Source organism: Lissotriton vulgaris, chromosome 6 (assembly GCF_964263255.1).
Source record: "Lissotriton vulgaris chromosome 6, aLisVul1.2, whole genome shotgun sequence".
Taxonomy (NCBI): domain Eukaryota; kingdom Metazoa; phylum Chordata; class Amphibia; order Caudata; family Salamandridae; genus Lissotriton; species Lissotriton vulgaris.
In genome coordinates, this window is record NC_141694.1 from 227,003,034 (window position 1) to 227,009,913 (window position 6,880).

Consider the following 6,880-nt stretch of genomic DNA (forward strand, 5'->3'; position numbering starts at 1 on the left):
GCGTCATGAGTTTGTGGATGTTTTTAAGCTGTTACATCGGGATATTCAGGCCAAAGAAGGCTCAAAGGAGGAGGAATGGGAACTGGGCAGGATACCCAGGGTCTCTAAAACAATTTTACATCTTCAAACTGAACAAGTTTATTCCCCCAAAAATGTTTACCGCGTTTTGAATATCAAACAATCCGATGTTTCTTCAAGTCTAAGTTGGTAGCAGGATCATTAAATCAATGCAATGTTTTAGCCTAATCTTCTTGCTTCAAGCTCAGATTCCAGTAACGTAAGGACATCTCTTTCACCGACTGGCCCCTTCACATTACGAATAACTGATCGGTTGCTGTTATTCATGAACTCAAGCCGAACCTGGATGCACTGGCTCTGTGAGCCGGTTCTGCCGAGGACTTTGGTAAACCTGGCTAGCTTGATAGGCTGCACACAGCTGGCTTCCATGATGGCGGCTGGAGGCAGAGAGCAATTGAAAACTGGACATCTGCCTTTCTTATTTATGCTAGCATCTATTGTGAGAAGCATCAGGATAGAACGGTAGTGATTTTCAAGTACATGGATATCAGAAGGAAAGCTCAGAGTTATTTTGGAGAGTATGCTTGGTTGTCATATGGTGAGGAGTTTAGAGCCCGAATGAGTGTTTTTAATGACGACGTAGACCCAGAGTTGTGGTTACAATGGATGGCGTCTTCTCAGCCGCCTGCTACCACTCATACAGCAAATGGGTTACCAGTATCTTATCGGCCCTTTCAGTATCGTCTCCCCCAGCCTGGGGTGGGGTCTAGTGGCAGGGGGCAAACAACTGTTTTCGGGGCCTGTTGGAACTTCAATAGAGGTTTTTGCAGTAGGCAATTCTGCAGGTACAAGCATGAGTGCTCCCAATGTGGTGGCAAACATTCCCTCACACAATGTTTTACAGGTCAGATATTTGGTGATCAAGGAAGGGGGCAGAGGGGAAGAGCTCAGGCTTTCTAATTTGTATCCAAGGGCTCATAACCCAACTAGGTTGTAGATCTTGGCAAAATGGCTGGGAGACTATCCCAACACTGAGGCAGCATCCAGGTTATTTTTAGGGGTTCAAAGACGAGTTTAAGATAGGATGCCAGGGTCCCCATCAGAACAGGTGGTCTGACAATTTGAAGTCAGCTAAGGGGTTTCCAAAGCTTGTGCACCAGAAGCTACGGTCAGAGATAGAAGCAGGCAGAGTTGATGGGCCTTTTGTTCATGGCCCAATGCATAATTTGATTGTTTCTCCCTTGGGGGTGGTGCTAAAAAGAAGGCTGGGTAGTTCCGTTTGATACACCACCTGTCATGGGCTAAGGGCTCCTCAGTTAATGACTTAATATCACAAGTGGATTCTAGTGTGTGGTACGACTCCGTGGGCGATGCGCTCAGGTTAGTCAGGTCAGCTGGAAGAGCTGCACAGTTGGCTAAAAGTAATATACAGTCTGCTTTTCGACTGTTACCCATTCATCCTTCTGACTTCGAACTGTTAGGCATGCACTTCCAAGGGGTATTCTATGTTGATAAAATTCTTTACATGGGGTGTTCTGTAGAGTGTGCACTATTGAAACCTTCAGCACTTTCTTGCATTGGCCTTTTACTTACATTAGTGGTCATGACCTCATTTGTCATTATTTAGATGACTTCATGTTCATTGGCATTCAGAACACAGGACAATGTCAAAAGGCTTTGCACTCTTTCCAGATTATGGGTCAGAAGATTGGTGTGCCATTGGCACCTGACAAAACTAAAGGTCCTAGTACAAATCTGACTTTCTTGGGAATTGACATTGACACCATGGAGATGGTAGCAAGATTACCAGTGGAGAAAGTGCAGGAGATTTCAGCATTTTTGTCATCTGTTATTGAGGAACGTAAATTGGAGCTCAGGAAGGTGCAAAAATTGTTGGGCTGCCTAAACTTTGCGTGCAGGGTGGTCAGGGCTGGGGGAACCATCTGTAGGAGGCTGGGAATGTCCATGTCAGGGGCCTATCTCCTTCACCACAGAGTGCGTATTTCAGCAACCACTAGGGACGATCTGTACATCTAGTTGACTTTTCTGGCGGACTTTAATGGCGTGTCTTTTGCAGATGAAGATATGATTTGACAAAATCAGATTTACTCAGATGCGTCTGGTGCGAAAGGTTTTGGCACATCTAGGGAAGGGCTTTGGTGCGTTGAAAGTTGCCCAGTGCATTGGCTACAACAGGGTCGCAGTATCACCTTTTTAGAGTTTTTTCCTCTACTTGTGGCATTGTCTGTATGGGGTGAAGAATTCCAGAATAGACCAGTACTGTTTAATGTAGACAATCTAGCTGTGGTTGAATTGTTCAATAAACAAAATGCCAATGATTTGAGAGTTTTGAGGTTGTTATGTGCCTTTATGCTCAAATGTCTGCAGCTTAACATTGTTTTTACAGTGAGACATATTCCAGGAGTCAATAATTGTATAGCAGACACTCTGTCTCATTTTCATTGGGCGAAATGTTGCAGGCTGGCTCCTGGGGCAGAACCCAACAAGCCTCAGATCCCACAGTGTGTCTGGGCGTGGGGGACTGAGAATTGTCGAATTGGTAGAGAAATCAGTAGCGGCCTCTACAAGAAGAAGCCTGGAACAAGTTCTTAAGCTATGGTAACACGTTTGCTGCGCATGGGAGGATGGTGGAAGATGAACAGTTTTTACTAGGTTTTGTGTTACACCTGATAGATAAAGGTTTTTCCCACACTACTATTTCTGGCAAGTTGGCTGAGATTTCTTTTTATGGGCAGTTAAGGTGGGGGAGGGACCCGGTGGAAGGGGTATTCTTAAAAAGGGTTCTTAGAGGTTTAAGTAGGGAACAGGCTGGTAGCAAGCCGTTACGTCAGCCGGTGACATTTGATTTGTTTCAAAGGATGTTGTTACAGTTGCCTTCTTGCTGTTATAATGAGTTTGAGTGTTGCAAGTTTAGGTTATTTTTTTTATAGTTGTTTTTTGGGGCATTCAGAGCATCTGAGTTACTATGTTTATACCATAGGGCAGGCATAAGCAGTGATGAAGTTTTTATAGAAGGCTTCTAAGACGGATCAATTGGGCAGGGGAAAATGGGTTTTCTTGAACAGGAGTGTTGTGGGGCGTGCTGTTCTGTGGGGGAATAGGAGGTTTTCAAAGCATCTAGATTTTTCACACCAGGAAACATATTCTGCCATGCACAGGGGTGACAGATTTCCATCGCTCAGCTGTTGGCTGTGATGAGGAAGGTGCTCATTAGTCTGGGTGAGAGCCCTCTACGATTTGGCAGACACTCCTTGCATATTGGGGCAGCAACGGAGGCTGCGAGATTGGGTTGGTCTTGGTCAGACATAAGTAGTATTGGGAGATGGAAATCCAAATGTTGCAAAAAATATGTTAGGAAATAACTTTCAGTGCATCAGTTGTTCCCTTGTAAATGTTTGTTTTTCTACCTAGGTCAGATTCCAAGGCTTGTAAGTTTGAAAAAGACAACTTGTATAGAAGGAAACTCCTTCGTAAAGTGGGCTGCTGTTTACGCTGAGCAACAGATTTGTGGGAGATCGCTTGGACTTACAAGTGTTAGCCATGAGGTGGTATGGACGGGAAGAGGGGGAATGCGTTGAGGGGGTTTGTTTCCCATGTTGTCTCTGCTGTGTTTTAAGGGCGGCCCTCTGGATTTGCTTGTCATTCACCTTGGTGGGAATGATCTCGTCGACTTATCTGGCCTGACTCAAAAACAAATTATGAAACTGAATCTGGCTGTCATCAAGTCTAACTGGGAGGGCACCACAGTGATCTGGACTGAATTCATAACGCGGCTGCACTGGAGAGGAGCAAGAAACCGCGCAGCTTTGGTGAAGGCGAGACAAAGTTCTATCTCACTCTTACATACAAAGCAGTGAGGGGCATCTTTTTCGTGAGGATAGGGTGCATTTGTCACAAATGGGGCAAGCGTACTATTTACTGGAATTAAGGGACTTGATTGCACAAATATGGAAAGAGAATATGTGGTGCTCCAGCAGAATGTCATGATTTTCTCCTTGGTAGGGCAGGACTCTTTTCGGTTTTCCTGGATGGCAGAATTTCCTGGTGATGTGGGCAGCCTTGAGCGGGATTGTCCATCCTCCAAGGGGAGAGATGGGGTACACAGTCATGTGGAAAGAAAATGAGAATGAGGGGGATCTCTCAACAGGAGTCAGTTCTTCTGGGTTAGCTGGGGGTCAACATTGGGGGTTATGTTTTTGTTGATAGGTTAAGATAAGCTTGGGGATTTGATTTATCATATAATGGTAAAATGTGTTTTGAGAAAATATACTTTACACCTGTCTTAATAAAGTGGCCTTTTTTGCTAAGTAAAGAAGTTGTGGATCGTGAGTTATTGTGCGAGGAGGGGCCCAGGGGGAACAGGGCGCGAGCCAGTCTCCCCCTTGGTTGTTTTGCACAATGGAGCAGCCACCCAGGTGCGAAGACAGGTGCAATAAGGGAAGCAGCAGGCACGCGGGGGAAGGTTATTTATAGAGGGCTGGTGGGGCAGGAAAGTCACTGTGCACGAGAATAGGAGGAGAAGAATTCAGTTTGTCCCACTCACCCTTCCCCCCTTTTTCATCTGTTACAATTTGTCAAGTGTTCATTTTTCTTAGCCTTGGCTACTGCCAGAGGTGTCATACTTTTTGTGCCACGATAAGACACGTTTTCTTTTAGCCATTTAGACATGATAGGCAGAATTTTCTGGGGTTGTGAGCAGCCTTGAGCGGGATTGTCCATCCTCCAAGGGGGGAGGTGGGGCACACAGTCACGTGGAAAGGAAAGGAGAATGAGGGGGATCTCTCAACAGGAGTCAGTTCTTCTGGGTATGCTGGGGGTCACATTGGTGGTCATGTGTTTGTAGATAGGTTAAGATAAGCTTGGGGATTTGCTTTATCATATAATGGCAAAATGTGTTTTGAGAAAATATACATTACACCTGTCTTAATAAAGTGGCCTTTTTTGCTAAGTAAAGAAGTTGTAGATTGTGAGTTATTGTGCGAAAGCTGCTATCCCAAAATGTCCCCCTTGGAGATTCTGGTATCTCGATAGTCTGGTACCATATTTTAGCACAAAAGACAGCACAAATCGCAAAACACTAGCTGTTACGATTGGACTTCTTGTCAAGTTAAGGCCCAGATTCTGAAAGATGTCACGCAACGCAGCACCCAAAGAAGCTGGGATGCGTTACATGACAGGGACATAGCAGTAGCGTGCTATATTCATAGAGAAATGGTACACTCCTCCCCTCTCCCTAGGACCGATGTTGATTTCACCTGCATTGTGCCAGGCACACACCTTAGCACTATACTGCTAGGGTGCGTGCCTGAGTTTAGCATAAGTTTTGCACAGGAAATGTGCCTTCCTGTAAAAAATACTATGCCTAGACAAGTTTAAAACATTTGCCTACTTTGTAAGTGTGCTGCACAGTGCAGCACGCATACAAAGTAGGAAAAGAAAGGGGGAATTAAAAATTCTCCTTTTAATGCCTGCTTTCCAGTGGTGTTCATTTTTTGCGCTAAATCCTGTCTACTAATGTAAGTAGGTAGGGTGTGGCATAAAAAAGCATGTGTGGTTGCATGGGAACGCCCATGGACCCCCCATGTAACGCACCCTTAGCACAAGATAATGCAAAGCACCTTTTTGCACTGCTTTGTGTTACTTTTACACACAAACCAATGCTAATACCAATTAGTGTTGGTTTGCTAATCCCCAAATAACTTTAGCATCAGGTTAGTGTTACAAAAGTAACGCTAACCCGAATCTAAACCTTTGTGAAACTGTACCTCAGTATCAGGGTTCACAAGATAACTGAGGATGCAAGAACCATCTGCTGTGCACTACTTCACAGCAGTGCTCATAGTCAATGACTGTTGAGCTATTACTGTGCAAAGAAATTAAATAAACAAACTGATGCAATTCAGCAACAAAACAAAAAAAATATATAAGTAGGATTTCAATATGAAAAAGTCATATAGGAAAACTGTATTGCAAAAAAACACTCAATAATTAATACATGGAAAACCAGCATTTGTTTTGACAACGAACTATCCCTTTTGTTCTGTTTTACAGACACAGTAAAATTGACCTGAGATTGACGATTGGTTGTCTGATTTGTAGAATATATAGATAAGTCAGGGTTTTGGTGAAAATATTGTATGTACTTCTAATGATGTTTTAAGTAGTGCAAACATGGCCCTAAAAAACGAATTTTCATTTAGACCACAAGAAACATGCAGAAAACATAGTACATTGGAAAACTCTTTTAGTCATCCACACTTTGAATTCATATGTTCACTAAAGAATGAGTCACAGTCAGTGGTCTGGGTGAATGCACATTTGCACCACAAGAATTGTCCTGATACGTGTTTCGTGGGACTATTTATGGTGCTAATATATAGGGAAATTTTTATTTGCACTTCTAGAACTGTTTAGAGACTATAGCTTTAAAAATGCCTTTATTACTGATGCCACAGGGCAAATACAAATTGTACAGCTTCTCTCTATTGACCACTCTTTTAGCATTGAATTCCCAGGGTTAATTCTCATTTATTCTAAATTGGTGATTTTCGATCTAGTCATATGAACAGTTACATTCATATATGAGGCTTAAAGGTGAAGTCGCATAGGGGCAGATGTATCATCCGTTTTTTTTGTCGCAAACGCTGCGATTCGGAAAATAGCAGCGTTTGCGACAAAAAAAACGGGATTTGGAATGTATCATGCAAAAAGCCTCGCAATATTAAGGAATCGCTAATTTAGCGATTCCTTAATATTGCGAGGCTTTTAAGAAATAGCAAATTGCGATTTTAGATTTGAAATGTATCAAGCATTTCAGTGTTGCGATTTTTGACTAAGAATT

The 6,880-nt window shown here is 43.2% G+C and overlaps 1 pseudogene; it reads right to left on the reverse strand.

Annotated features, from left to right (window-relative positions):
• Window positions 1-237: 237 nt before the first annotated feature.
• On the reverse strand, window positions 238-447 carry LOC147707058 (small ribosomal subunit protein eS28 pseudogene; annotated as a pseudogene).
• Between the last annotated feature and the right edge of the window lie 6,433 nt (window positions 448-6,880).